The sequence below is a fragment of the Octodon degus genome, unplaced genomic scaffold (genome assembly GCF_000260255.1).
Source record: "Octodon degus isolate 3935 unplaced genomic scaffold, OctDeg1.0 scaffold00229, whole genome shotgun sequence".
Lineage (NCBI taxonomy): Eukaryota > Metazoa > Chordata > Mammalia > Rodentia > Octodontidae > Octodon > Octodon degus.
Genome location: NW_004524805.1, coordinates 1,505,133 through 1,517,307, shown reverse-complemented (window position 1 = coordinate 1,517,307; position 12,175 = coordinate 1,505,133). Strand labels below are relative to the sequence as shown.

Genomic DNA, 12,175 nt, shown 5'->3' with positions numbered 1-12,175 from the left:
TTTTCCCTTTTGAGACATGTAGTTCAGGCTGGCCTTGAACCTTGAACTCACTACAGAGCCCAAGCTGGCCTCAAACTTGCCATGATCTTCCTGCCTCAGCCTCCCTAGTGCTGGACCACAGGCATGCGCCACCACACCCAGCTACTGAGAGGAATGTTCATGGTTCTGGTATGAACACTGCCCACTTCATTCTCAGACTAAGGTAGCTACTTTCTGGCTGAGGGGACTCATCAAGAGAGATGTTACCAGGGCCAGCCAGATAGCTCAGCGAAACTAAAGTGTCTGCTTAGGTGTGCCGTGCCAGCCCTGTCCCTGGGGCACAACAAGACGGCAATTGAGACTGGGCATGGTGGCATACACCTATAATCCCAGTGCTTGGGAGGCTGAAAACAGGAGGATCACTACAAGTCTGATCTACATAGTGAGACCCTGTACTAAATATATATATTTTTTTAAAAAAAGAAAGATGTTACCACTGGCTGTGTTAGCCAGCCCACCCCAGAAGAGGTGATTTGGGGGCTGATTTATATGCCTGGCTTTAATGGCGCTAGCAGCTGAAGTAGCTCCCTTACAAAGATGCAAATGGCAGGAGTGGATCACCGCCTGAGTTTACTACATTATGCTAACTGCGTAGCATACCCGGGGCTGTGCAGGATGGTATAATCATGTCTTATCTTCCCACACTCGCTCAGAAATGAATAAATGCATATAAAAGCAGGAGGCACTCATATGTTCAATGGTCTGCAAATGTAAGGATATTGACTCAGTAACTCAGTACAAACTTGAAATGGAGAAATTCTCGGGTGGATGTCTTTGCTGTTTCCTGTGACTGGCAGCTGGGGAGACCGGAGCCTTTGCGCCTCCTTCACCAGTGATGGCCTGGTACTCTGCTCAACACAGCAGCTGACTGCAACACAGGAAATCAGTGATGGGAGACAGCGAGGCGGGGCCGTGGCTCGCCGTGGGAAGCCTGGCCCCAGATGTCGCACCCTGTCCTTCCCACTCTATTCAGTCTGGCACCTGGGTCAGCCTGGCCCTGGTGGGGACTGTACCTTGGCAAGGACTTCAGAAAACAACCACTGGAATGCCCTGAAGAAAACAGCAGGAAAATGGGAGCCTACACTGCATGAAGTGAAAATAGAAGGATTGAGAAACTGGCAGTCCAACTCGGCTAAATAAGTTGCAAGACGCACATTTGTAGCAGGCTTAAAAAGCATCGATTCAGACTGTGTAAGAAGGGCAGAGACTACTTGGATTAAGATTTCCAGGAAAAATAACAAAACATATAATACCTTCATGCTTTAAATGTACTGATGTATAAGCAATATGATACACAGACAAAATAAAGATATTGTTTTATAAAAACCATAAAGAGAAAAAAATCATACCATAGCAATATATGTATACCCGTGTTTATAGCAGAACAATTTGTAATAACTAGATCTTGGAAACAACCAAATGCCCATCAACAGAGGAATAGATAAAAAAGACATCATCTGTTTCAGTAGTACAATGGAGTACTACTCAGCCATAAAAGGATAAACTGGAGACTTTTATGGGTAAGTGGATGCAACTAGAGAACATACTGATATATGAGATAAATCAGACTGACCTGTGCATAAATGTCATATATTTCCCTAGTGTGAGAAGCTGAAAGAGTAAATAAGATCCAGAATATACAGTATATATTGTAAAATGGAAAGAAACTTCAAAAGGAAAGAGAAACTGGGATGGGGGAATGGAGAAAAGAAGGGAAAAAGTGAAAAGAAAAAAATATATAGAAGATAGTTGAACCTGTTCCATATTATGCCTAAGATGTTTGATATGCAGACAGATAGTAAGGCTAAGCTTAACAGCCTAAGTTGTATGGTAATAACAATAAGCTTGTCTTCTGGGGCTGGTGAGATGGCTCAGTGGTCTAAAGCACCTACTTAGAACAAGCTTAGCAAAGCACAGGGACCGCGGTTCAATCCCGCAGCACCACATGCCAGCCCACCCCGCCCCCTGGTGGGCTGAGCTGGCCACACACACACACACACACACACACACACACACACACACACATAAATTTAAAAAAATAATAAAATGAGTAGTACTATTTAAAAAAAAATAAGCTTGTCTTCTGGATGGTTAACAACCTAAGTTTGCAGACCAAAATTAGAGAAAAAGGAGGGCTACAAGGAAAGCCAACATTTTGGCCCTAGCCTTCCAAGGTCAATTAAGACTCAGGACATATGAGAACTTGTACTGTAACAACATGTAACTCAGTATTGTCCCAAATTTTCTGATCAAGGAGATTATGGGACCAAAGAGGAAAGTGATCGATGATGTAGAGTGTGCCTAAGGAGAGTCACATGGAGAGAAAATATTCTCTCAGGCTTTCACAGAGAGCACATTGGCCAAGCAATAGCCGTGATTCATCCACATGGCTGACACTGACAAACAATCTGAGGTACAGGACCTCAGGATAAATCCTGAACAGATTTCACTGACCTTATCAGACCCAAAAGCTACAACTCTTGTTGCATAGGTCCTGCTTTACCTTGGTCTTAACCACCCAGCAGAAAAGTATAAAAACGAAATATAAGAAGTAAAGCCATGCTGTTATGTTGAGCTGTAGGGGACTCAGGTCAACAATTTCTGACACTGCCAGTGAAGCGGAAAACCCAATACTATTATGGACTACTGGACTCTTTTAGAATATTTTGCTGAGTTCACACACCTATAATATTCAAATAACGAAACTTAACAAAAAAAAAGTATACAGATGAATGTCCATTTTGTATCTGTGCATTCAAAGTGGTTAGGATAGATATATAGTTACATTCTCTTAATGAATAGAGCGATTTGTTCTAATGGTGTTTGTAGATAGAATATCATGTCCGCATTTTGTACAGCAATCAACCTCTGGGAGGAACGTATGCAATGTGTGAATTATTGAAACTGTCCTACCAATTTGATTTGAAACAGTCTCATTGCTATTTGTTTATCAATAAAATTATGAAAAAAAATAAAATAAAAGTTAAGAGGGGGCCGGGGAGATGGCTCAGTGGCAAGCTCAAGGGCCTGAGCTCAATCCCCAGTTCCGCCAAAATAAAGCAAGCAAGCAAGCTTGGTGCTAGTAGTGGCTGGACAATTAGACACCGATATCCTGTACTCTGAGTATCTCAAGGTAAGGATACACAGTGCATTGGCCATTGTTACCCTCTTATTGTCTTGTTTTGAAATTTTGTGGGGTTTTTTCTCTTTAAAATAAAAAAGAAAAGTAAGGTGATTATTATTCCAGGAAAACAAAACATTTTGCAAGAAAATACTTAGGATTTGCCGTCAATACTGTTTCTATGGACCTGGTAACATGGAGAGCTTCCCTGATTCAGCCACAAGGGCAAGAGAAAAACTGGGCAGAGAACAGAGGAAAACGAGGCCTTCATTTAGAATAACAGAAAATCAATAGGTAATACCCCAGTTTTACATGAAAAATTCATTTAAGTGCACTCGTTAGAAATCCAGAAATAAATATCCAGCGAATCCATGAAAGAATTGAGAGTGGGCGCCTCTGAGCGCCCCGGGGTGCGGCGGAGCAGGGGTGAGGTGGGGGGACAAGCGGTTTTTCTTCTAAACCATTTAATGGTTTAATTTTTCGCTGCCATATACAAGACTAACTCAAGCAATATGCATAAAATAGAATGCCTACGAACTAGCAACTCGCGTTTCTGAATTTCTAGGTCTAAATTACTACAATATTTATGGCTGCAAATACGTTTAGAGAATGAGCTGCCACCGTGGCCCAAATGCACGCTCTCCGAAGTCGCGGCTTCCGCCCCGAGCTGCAGTGTCTTTCCTTCCTGGCTTCTCCATATTTCACGCCCCTCCCGGAATCGCCTGAAAGCTTCTTTCCTTCAGATTTTAGCACCTGCTCTCCGCTCCCGCGGCTCTCTCCAATTTAGGAAAAATATTTCTTTTTCTACTCAACTCTTGTTGCACTTCATGCGTTAAATTTTAAACTTCCGCCTTGTTATATGTATCCGTGTCTTGGCTACAAAATCTGAATCCTATTGGCGCGCTTGTCCTACTTAACGTGTTTCTAAACGAAGGTTTTCCAGCACAAGATAAACGAAATCCGTACAAAACGGAAAGGAACAAAGCTCTGCGTGGTGTCTTTGCTGCCCCCCACAGGCTAAGACTGGGACTGCTGGTCCCTTTGCCCCAGGTGGCTGTTATTTTTTAAGGATTTTTTTCCATCACTGAGTATACGCAGTCCGTATTAAAAAGCAGCCCATGGTTATTGTGCAGTTTTAAGATTGTGGTTTAGAAGTGATTGCTCGAAGGTCTTGTTAAAATTGCTAGGAAGCCGGAGGCTCCCAGGAGCGAGCAAATGAACACTTTGGTCAGCAGAGGGCTCTCTTTAATGAGAAATCCAGGCCAAGATTATCCCTTTATCTTCTTGATGTGCTTCGAAGCTGACTTCCTCTAAGCTGGCCTCCACCTTGCGCTATCATTTTTTATCATATTTAGCAGAGTTTGAATTAAGCTTGCTTAATTAAAACATGCATAGGTGTAATGCCCGTAAATGGAAGATAAAATCACATAAAATTTTAAGGTGGAACAATAATAACCCCCAAAGAGCCATCAAGCTGGTTCTTCCCTGGCCAGTGCTCTTCCTCTTTTTAGAACAGAGGTCCCCAGCCCCAGGCTGCAGGCCACGCGGTGCTGCACAGCTGCGGGTGGGCGCTGAGTCGCCTCGTAGGTACCCGGCCGTGAACTGCTCGCGCGAGGGTGTAGGCTGCCGCTCTGCGAATCTTGTCACCCCGACCGATGGAAAATCGGACTTCTACAAAACTGGCCCCTAATGCCGCAAGAGTTAGAGACCACTGTTTTAGAGAATCCAGTACCTCAGGAAAGGCTGCTTGGAGGGCAACTCACGGGCTCACGGCTGCCCTGAGTGGGGCTGGAGGACAAGTCACTAGAGAGAAGCGTGGAAACACTAAAGCTTCTATAGTTAGCCTTTACATTAAAAATAAATTATTTACTGGGCATGGTGGTACCTACCTGTGAGCCTAGATCCTCTGAAGGCTGAGGCCAAAGGATCATAGGTTTGAGCCTAATCTGGGCAATTTGGTGAGTCCCTGTGTCAACAGAGAGACAGAAGGGGCTGGCTTTACAGCTCGGTGTGAAGGTCCTGGATTTAATGTCTAATATCGGAATTAATTAAGTAAATAAATAAATCATTGCCCATTTTATATATGGGTTGTCACTGACACCATCACTAGATTAGGTCTACAGCCTCATATGATTGAAGAAAAGGTTCTACAACATAGTGGTGGCTGTGAGTGTTGAAAATTCCCCTCATTCATGTATTCTTGGGAGACTTTCCAAGGTTTTGCTGTTCTATGTTACTGTGAAAATGTTTCCAAGACTCTTTTACTGGATTTCACTCAAACGATTCTGGCAAATTAGATGTGACTGCTGACAATGCAAGGCCCACGGGTAAGCAATCCATGGCAGGGTGGTCCTACAGTGATGTGTTGACCCTAGAATAATAAAGGTTAAAAATAATGATCACCAAGCTATAGCTTACGCAAACTGGAAAAAAAATTGTCAAGAATAAACTAAAAGGGCCGGCCAAATAGCTCAGCGGATTAAAGCGCCTGTAAGCAGGCACAGGGACCAGGAGTTCCATCCCCAGGCTTGCCTTGCTGGCCCTGTCCTGGTGCACGCTGAGATGGTGATTGAGTCTGGGCATGGTGGCACACACCTGTAATCCCAGCTCTTGGGAGTCTGTAAACAGGCAGATCACTGTGAATCTGATCTAGCAGTGAGACCCTAAACACCCTGTAAACCCTTTCCTAAAATAAAAACAAAATAAAAGAGTAAACTGAACATAGGGATTGAAACCTGTTCTCTGAAACAATGACCGTTATGCTAAATGCTATTGTGCCTGTTGGCTCTACCACTGCTAGCAGAGTAAGACCTTTTGAGATGATAATTCAGAACATGAAATACAGACCTCTATAATTGGTAAAATGAAGGGGATAATATTTATTTTCAGTATGCTTATAGAACCATTTTTTAACTCAGGTGTTATCTATTGATTTTCTGTTATGCTAGATAAAAATTTAATACCTCTATGTTTCCTGTTGCCATCTTTCATTTTTAACTAAATCAATGAAGGTATCCACATCAGTACATTCTTGTAAATAAAATTCACTGCAAAACTTAATTTATGCATTATTGCCTTGTTTTTTTGCAAAATATTTTCTTTTCCTGGGGGGTTATCCTTGTTTTGATTTCTATACATTGAGGCACTCCTACTATCAGACTATTTAAGTATCAATGGGCCATTCTGAATAGTTAAGCATATAAGATAGTATGGCAGTTTTTAATTCTTTTTCATTGCCTGCTTTTCCCCTGAAGATCACCTTCCCGGCACCTATTACCCACACCCAATCTAGACTGTTGGTTCTCTAGGCCCATTCCAGTGCCCCCATGTGTTAGCCTAGGCTACCCTGACCAATGGACAGAAATGTAAGCGGGGGCAAGGTCAAGGTCAGCAGGAGGTGAGTGTGCCCCAAGGATGGAGTTTCGAGTTCATAAATCTCCTGTGGAGAACCACAGGAAGCAACCAGATAAAACCTACAAGAGTCACTGCAGCAGAATGGGGTGGCCCCACAACACCCCATCTGTCCTGACCTTCAGGGTTGCCTGGGTTGGCTCTAGTGCCATGCTATCCTTCTTTAGAAGCTCCATGTGTGTAAGTAAGCTGTGAAGCCAGTGACCTGAAATAATTAAACAAATGCAGATCTCAAATCGAATCACACTGAGTAACTTATTCTCTTGTGAAAAATTAAGCATTAAGGTTTGCAATATTATTGAAATTCAAAGTTCATGCCAATGTGCATCCGTCACTAACTTTCTTCACCCACTTACCACTTTCAGTAATCCACTTCAGAGAAAGAATTTATTCAAAATGTAAACCTTGAAGTTGGAAATAAAGGTGATTAGGACCATTCAAAAGATCACAAAGCAGCTGAGCTTTCAAAGGGAAAATGCTCTGGAGAGATTGCTCTGCTGACCTTGTGACTAGGCAGCACCAAGACAGCCGCCCCACGCCTTTCCTTGGACTTTCTCAATCTTCTTTTGTCCTCTTCTGTACTTTTTGGAATTTATATTATTAAAGTAATATTATTATAAATATCTTGCTGGAGTATAGTGCTTAATAAGTTTCTAATGCTTTCACAAAGACCCTATTAAGTTTTGACTGTACCTAAAGTAGATGGATAAGGTGGGTGGTACAATTCTCCTCTGTACGAGCAAGGCAGCCGGGCCTTGGAGAGGCTCAGTGTCTTGCTGGGAGGGACACATTGCTCGGGGTGGGCAGCTGGAAAGAGTGAAGTCCTTCAACTGTCAACAGCATTTTATCTTTTTCTCCCACAATGTCTTTGCCGTTTCACCTCCAATTCTTTCTCCCCTACATCTAAATGGAAATCCCCTTAGCTGAGGTGGTTTTGTCCTAAAGCCCCTCTGGAGGCTTCAAACTGCAGATGATACTGAACCCTATGTATACTATTTTTTTCATTGTTTACATTCATACACACATACAATTAGGTTTAACTTATAAATAAGGCTCAGAACTAAAGTAGAACCCACGTATTGCCACCAAAGTTGTGTTAACATGGTCTTTCCTCTGTCTGAGCTAGTAACAGGGAAATTGAAACCAAAGATAAGAGAGGACCACCATACTATGATCTATATGATCGTAGTAGAAATCTGTTGTCTTTGATGTTTATAAAGTTGTATTCTGTCAATCATTTTAAATAACTAAGCAGCATTTCCATAAGTTATAAAATGGATATGCAGTAATATTTATATTTTAACATAATTCGAACTTAAGTACATTCTAATTTATTATAATAAAAGTAACTTAATAAATTCTTAAAGCGAAACCTCTGTGTGTGTGTGTGTGTGTGTGTGTGTGTGTGTACTGAAGGTCATGGAAGCCCTGATAAGGAACTCCCTTTCCTGAGGTAAAGACTAAACAGGTCACCTGAGGGAGCTGTTCCTCTCTGAGGTTCAGGTGGGACTAGGTATGAGAAACCTTGGTGCACATATTTTTGAAGGTATAAAGAAGTAAGGGTTCCAGTGATATTCTTTCCTAAAGATTCTTTGACTTACAAAAGGAGTCCCAGCCACATGCGCACAAATATCAAGCTAAGTGTATTTCTAGTCCCAACCAGTTGCCATAAATTCAATGTAAGAAAATCACTTGGGTGTCTGGGCTGCGGCCATTGCTGAGCTGCCAAAGCCCAACTGCGGGATGGAGCTGATGTTCTTTGGAGGATACAGGGAGGCCTCTGGAGTATTGCTCCTGGGGCCACAGTGAAGGGAACAGTGGTCAATCAAAGTGATACAGGGAAGAAAAACTGGTCTCGGGTGGGTGACCTCCAAACAATATAGGGAACCTCCAAATGACATAGAGAAAAACGATCTCTGGACCTGACCTGCATGAGTTCGTGTTCTCTAAAACTGAAGAATGAATTTTAGGAACAAACGGAGGTTATGAGCAGAATATATTTATTGAGAGAAAGAAAGCTCCTGTCCTGAGAGAGGGACAGGAAGGGGGGTCCTGAGTGGGTAGTCCCCCCCCCCAGAAGTTGTCTCTTGCAGGAACTTTTATAGAGGAAAACCATGTGGTGAGGCGGGTCTAAGGTGGTGGAGAAGATATGGGAACTTGTTTAGTTGGGCATGAGGTGGGACCAAACTATGGTCAACCAATGAGATTACAAGCACCATTGCTCAGGTAAAATTGATTAAATCCAGTATCAAATGGGAAAGTGAGTCACGTAGCAAGTGGGCATGAATATGGAACAGGGTCTCTTCCTATTGGGGGTTGGGCTAGTGACTCATTTGGGCTCTTTCAAGTTGATTGATACTATTTAGGATATCAATCCCTAATGCCCATCCCTAGGGAAGTATGTAGCCGTGCTTCCTCTTTTTGACTTGGTCTTCTGGTGTGGCCCATATGGGAGTGTCTGTCTCTTCCAAAAATTGCAAAGTCACCTTGTCTTCCATCTTGTCTCCTTGAGGGCCTGGCCCTGTCTGACTACCTATAATATTTCTGTCTAACTCGGCTGCCTGCAACAAAAGCAGCATTCATTTCTATGGAAAAGAGGCAGCCACTTTGCTGGAGCTATACCTGTATTAGGAAGGAATAAAGGCTCTTTGTCTCATGAGGACCTCGGTCCCAGTGGTGAGCCATCTCCCTGCCATCTTCTTTTTTGGTCAATGACCCTTGAGTTCCGGGGTGTTCTTCCTCCTAAATCCAGCATCTCTACATAGGGGTGAGAAAATATGGATGTTGCCACTCTTTTTAGCTTTTAAAGAGAGTACAAAATAGTATTAAAACAGAAAAATACAAATGCTATGTCACTAAACAAAATAATTTGAATTTCACAGCATTTGTTGTAATGCATATTGTTATCTACAAATTAGTTGTTCATATTACCAGGTATATGCTTGCAAAATTGGAAGAAGAAAAAAATACCATAAATTCAGAAAAGAGGACAAAGAATTGTGAAAAGGAGACAAAACAAATGAAGCATTATCTGCTCTTTTCTGTAGACCAGCAGAAGTCAGCCAATAACAAACGCTGAAGGGGCTGTGGGAAAAAAGGAACCCTTCACTGTTGGTGGGACTATAAACTGGTACAGCCTCTATGAAAATCAGTGTGGAGATTCCTAAAAAACCTAGGATTAGAGGGACCATTCAACAGTTATTCACCTCCTGGGTATTTTTCCAGAAGAACTGAAAACATCACACCATAGTGATATATATACACCCATGTTTATAGCAGTACAATTTGTCATAGTTAAATCTTGGAAGCAACCCAAATACCCACTAACTGAGAAATGAACAAAGATGATATGGCATTTTTGTACAATGGAATATTATTCAGCTATAAAAAGGTTAAATTTGAGGCTTTTATTGGTAAATGGATGCAACTAGAGACCATACTCTTAAGTGAAATAAGTCAGACCCACAATGTGCAAACATCTTTATTGTCTCCTTAGTGTGAGAACCTGAAAGAGAAAATAAAATCTGAAGGGTACAATAGACAGTGGGAAAAGGGGATGAACCTGTTCAAAAGGAAGAAATTACTGAGTTGAGGAGGAGGGCAGGAGTAGGAGCAGGAAAGGAGACATATCTAAGTCTGTAAGCAGGATGGTTTGGACAGCTGTACAGTGCTGCCACTCCTGATTTGGCAGAGACTGCTCTGGAGATGCCCGTATCCTTACACGAGCTGATCCTGAACCCCACGCTGCCTGCTGAGATCCTTCTGGTCCACACATACACTGTGTTTGACTTGTAGAGGTTTTTTCGAAAAAGTTTAAAATAGGTATATATGTATTGCAGATTAAGAGTCTTGATTTTCCATTTCTTTTGAAAAATAAGTACATCTGCTAACAGTGACCCCAAATTCCTAAAAGCAGTAGACCCCAGCACAGGCTGGTAGATTTAGGCACTTGTTCAAATACCATAGATAATGACAGTGACTCTGTCCTAGGAGCTTCCCCTCACAGCCCAGAGTGTGCTTTGCTCTGCCCTGGGATTTGTGTGTCTACATGGAGGGAGGAGCATACCATTTTTCTAGGTCTTGCTCCTTCAGCAGTTACTGCTTTCTTCTTCCAGCTTCTGGGGTACAGGGGACTCATCCCTAGATGGACTTTGTTTCAGCCCCTGCTCTTTGAAATTGTCCCATTCTTCCTTCTGTGATTCCTCAACTAACCCAGGGACCTCTCTCTTGTGATGAAATGAGATCATCAGGGATAAACTGGGACCTTAACCAATGGGAAACTGAGGCCCTGAGCAGCAAAGCTGTCCCTAGTCAGCTGAGGATGACAAGTGTCAAGGCTGAGATAACGCATACTCTGGTCCATTCCTAATCTTCTTTCTGCCCCAGGAAATAGCTCAAGGGCTGCCAACAAGACAGGACTGCCTAGCAAGACTAAGACTGTGGTGAGCCTGCTTGGTTTCATACAGAAAACAAATTAGGAAGGAGTAAAACAACAGGAAAGGTGGAAGGCCTGGGACAGATGGTAGTGATGTTGTGAGGTGCGGAGCAAAGATGTACATAGTGGGGAGAGAGAAAGGAAAAGGGAGGGAGAGCTAATTGTTTCATATATAACCTCCCCCTGGCACAGGCAAAAGCAGCCTGTAATGGATGTGTGGCTACTCTGGATATCTGGCTACTAGAAAACTCATTTGCTAAATTCACTACTTACTGTCATTTAGACTTCCTAGATGTGTAATTTTTCTTAAAGATTAAAGACAAGTTGAACTCTTTTTCTATAAATAGAGTATACTTTCTTATAGAAGACTTACTGTGTCTTTCTCTGTAGAGAAAAGGATGGAAATACTTACCTAACTTCTTCATGGGCACACAATTGGATAGCATTTCCCATACTCCCTTGTAGCTCAGTGTGGTCATGTGACTGAGTTCTAGCCAATGGAATATAAGAAGCCAGCCATGCCCATAAACCATCTCACCTTCTTCCCTTCCATGGTTGTCCTGGAAGCATAGGCAGAGCCACATGTCACAAAGGAGTCTGATCTCCTGAAGGGTTCTTTTCTGAGTAGAATTTTATAAGCTCATGCCCCTGATCTGCCAGTAGGATCAAATTACTTAGTTTTTTGCTGGTCAGTTTTATTCATACACAATTCAGAATATTGATAGTACATATCACTTGAGGCTAATGATTTAAGATTTGTAAAAACATAATAGTGCTCTGATTAGAGTAAGCACAACATAAATGAATGTTAAATAACATATTAGACATTCTATAAATGTTGTTATTATATTGGCCATTACGGTGGTGATGGGTTGAATGTTTATGTCCCTCTAAAATTTATGTGTTGAAGATCTGACTCCCAATCTCACAAAATTTGGAGAAACACCCCATATGGAAGCGATAAGAATTAAATGTGACTATAAAGTGGGTTCACAATCTAACAGTGTGGTGACATCTTAAGAAAACAGAGAAGCTCACTTCCTCTCCACACATGTGAACCAAGGAAAGGGTGTGTGAGCATGGAGGAAGATGGCTGCTGCGACCCAGCTGCTGCCTTGCCGGGAGCGCAATGAGCTAGCTCCCATTTCTGCTTGGCATTCACTAAGTGA

The 12,175-nt window shown here is 42.3% G+C and overlaps 1 long non-coding RNA gene across 1 annotated transcript; it reads right to left on the bottom strand.

The window, feature by feature from the left end:
* Nucleotides 1–835: 835 nt before the first annotated feature.
* On the bottom strand, nucleotides 836–11,492 carry LOC111813821. The gene is made up of 3 exons (XR_002818978.1): nucleotides 11,380–11,492; nucleotides 9,194–9,328; nucleotides 836–907 (listed from the first exon to the last, which is right to left on the bottom strand). It is a non-coding gene; the product is annotated as an uncharacterized LOC111813821 (long non-coding RNA).
* Between the last annotated feature and the right edge of the window lie 683 nt (nucleotides 11,493–12,175).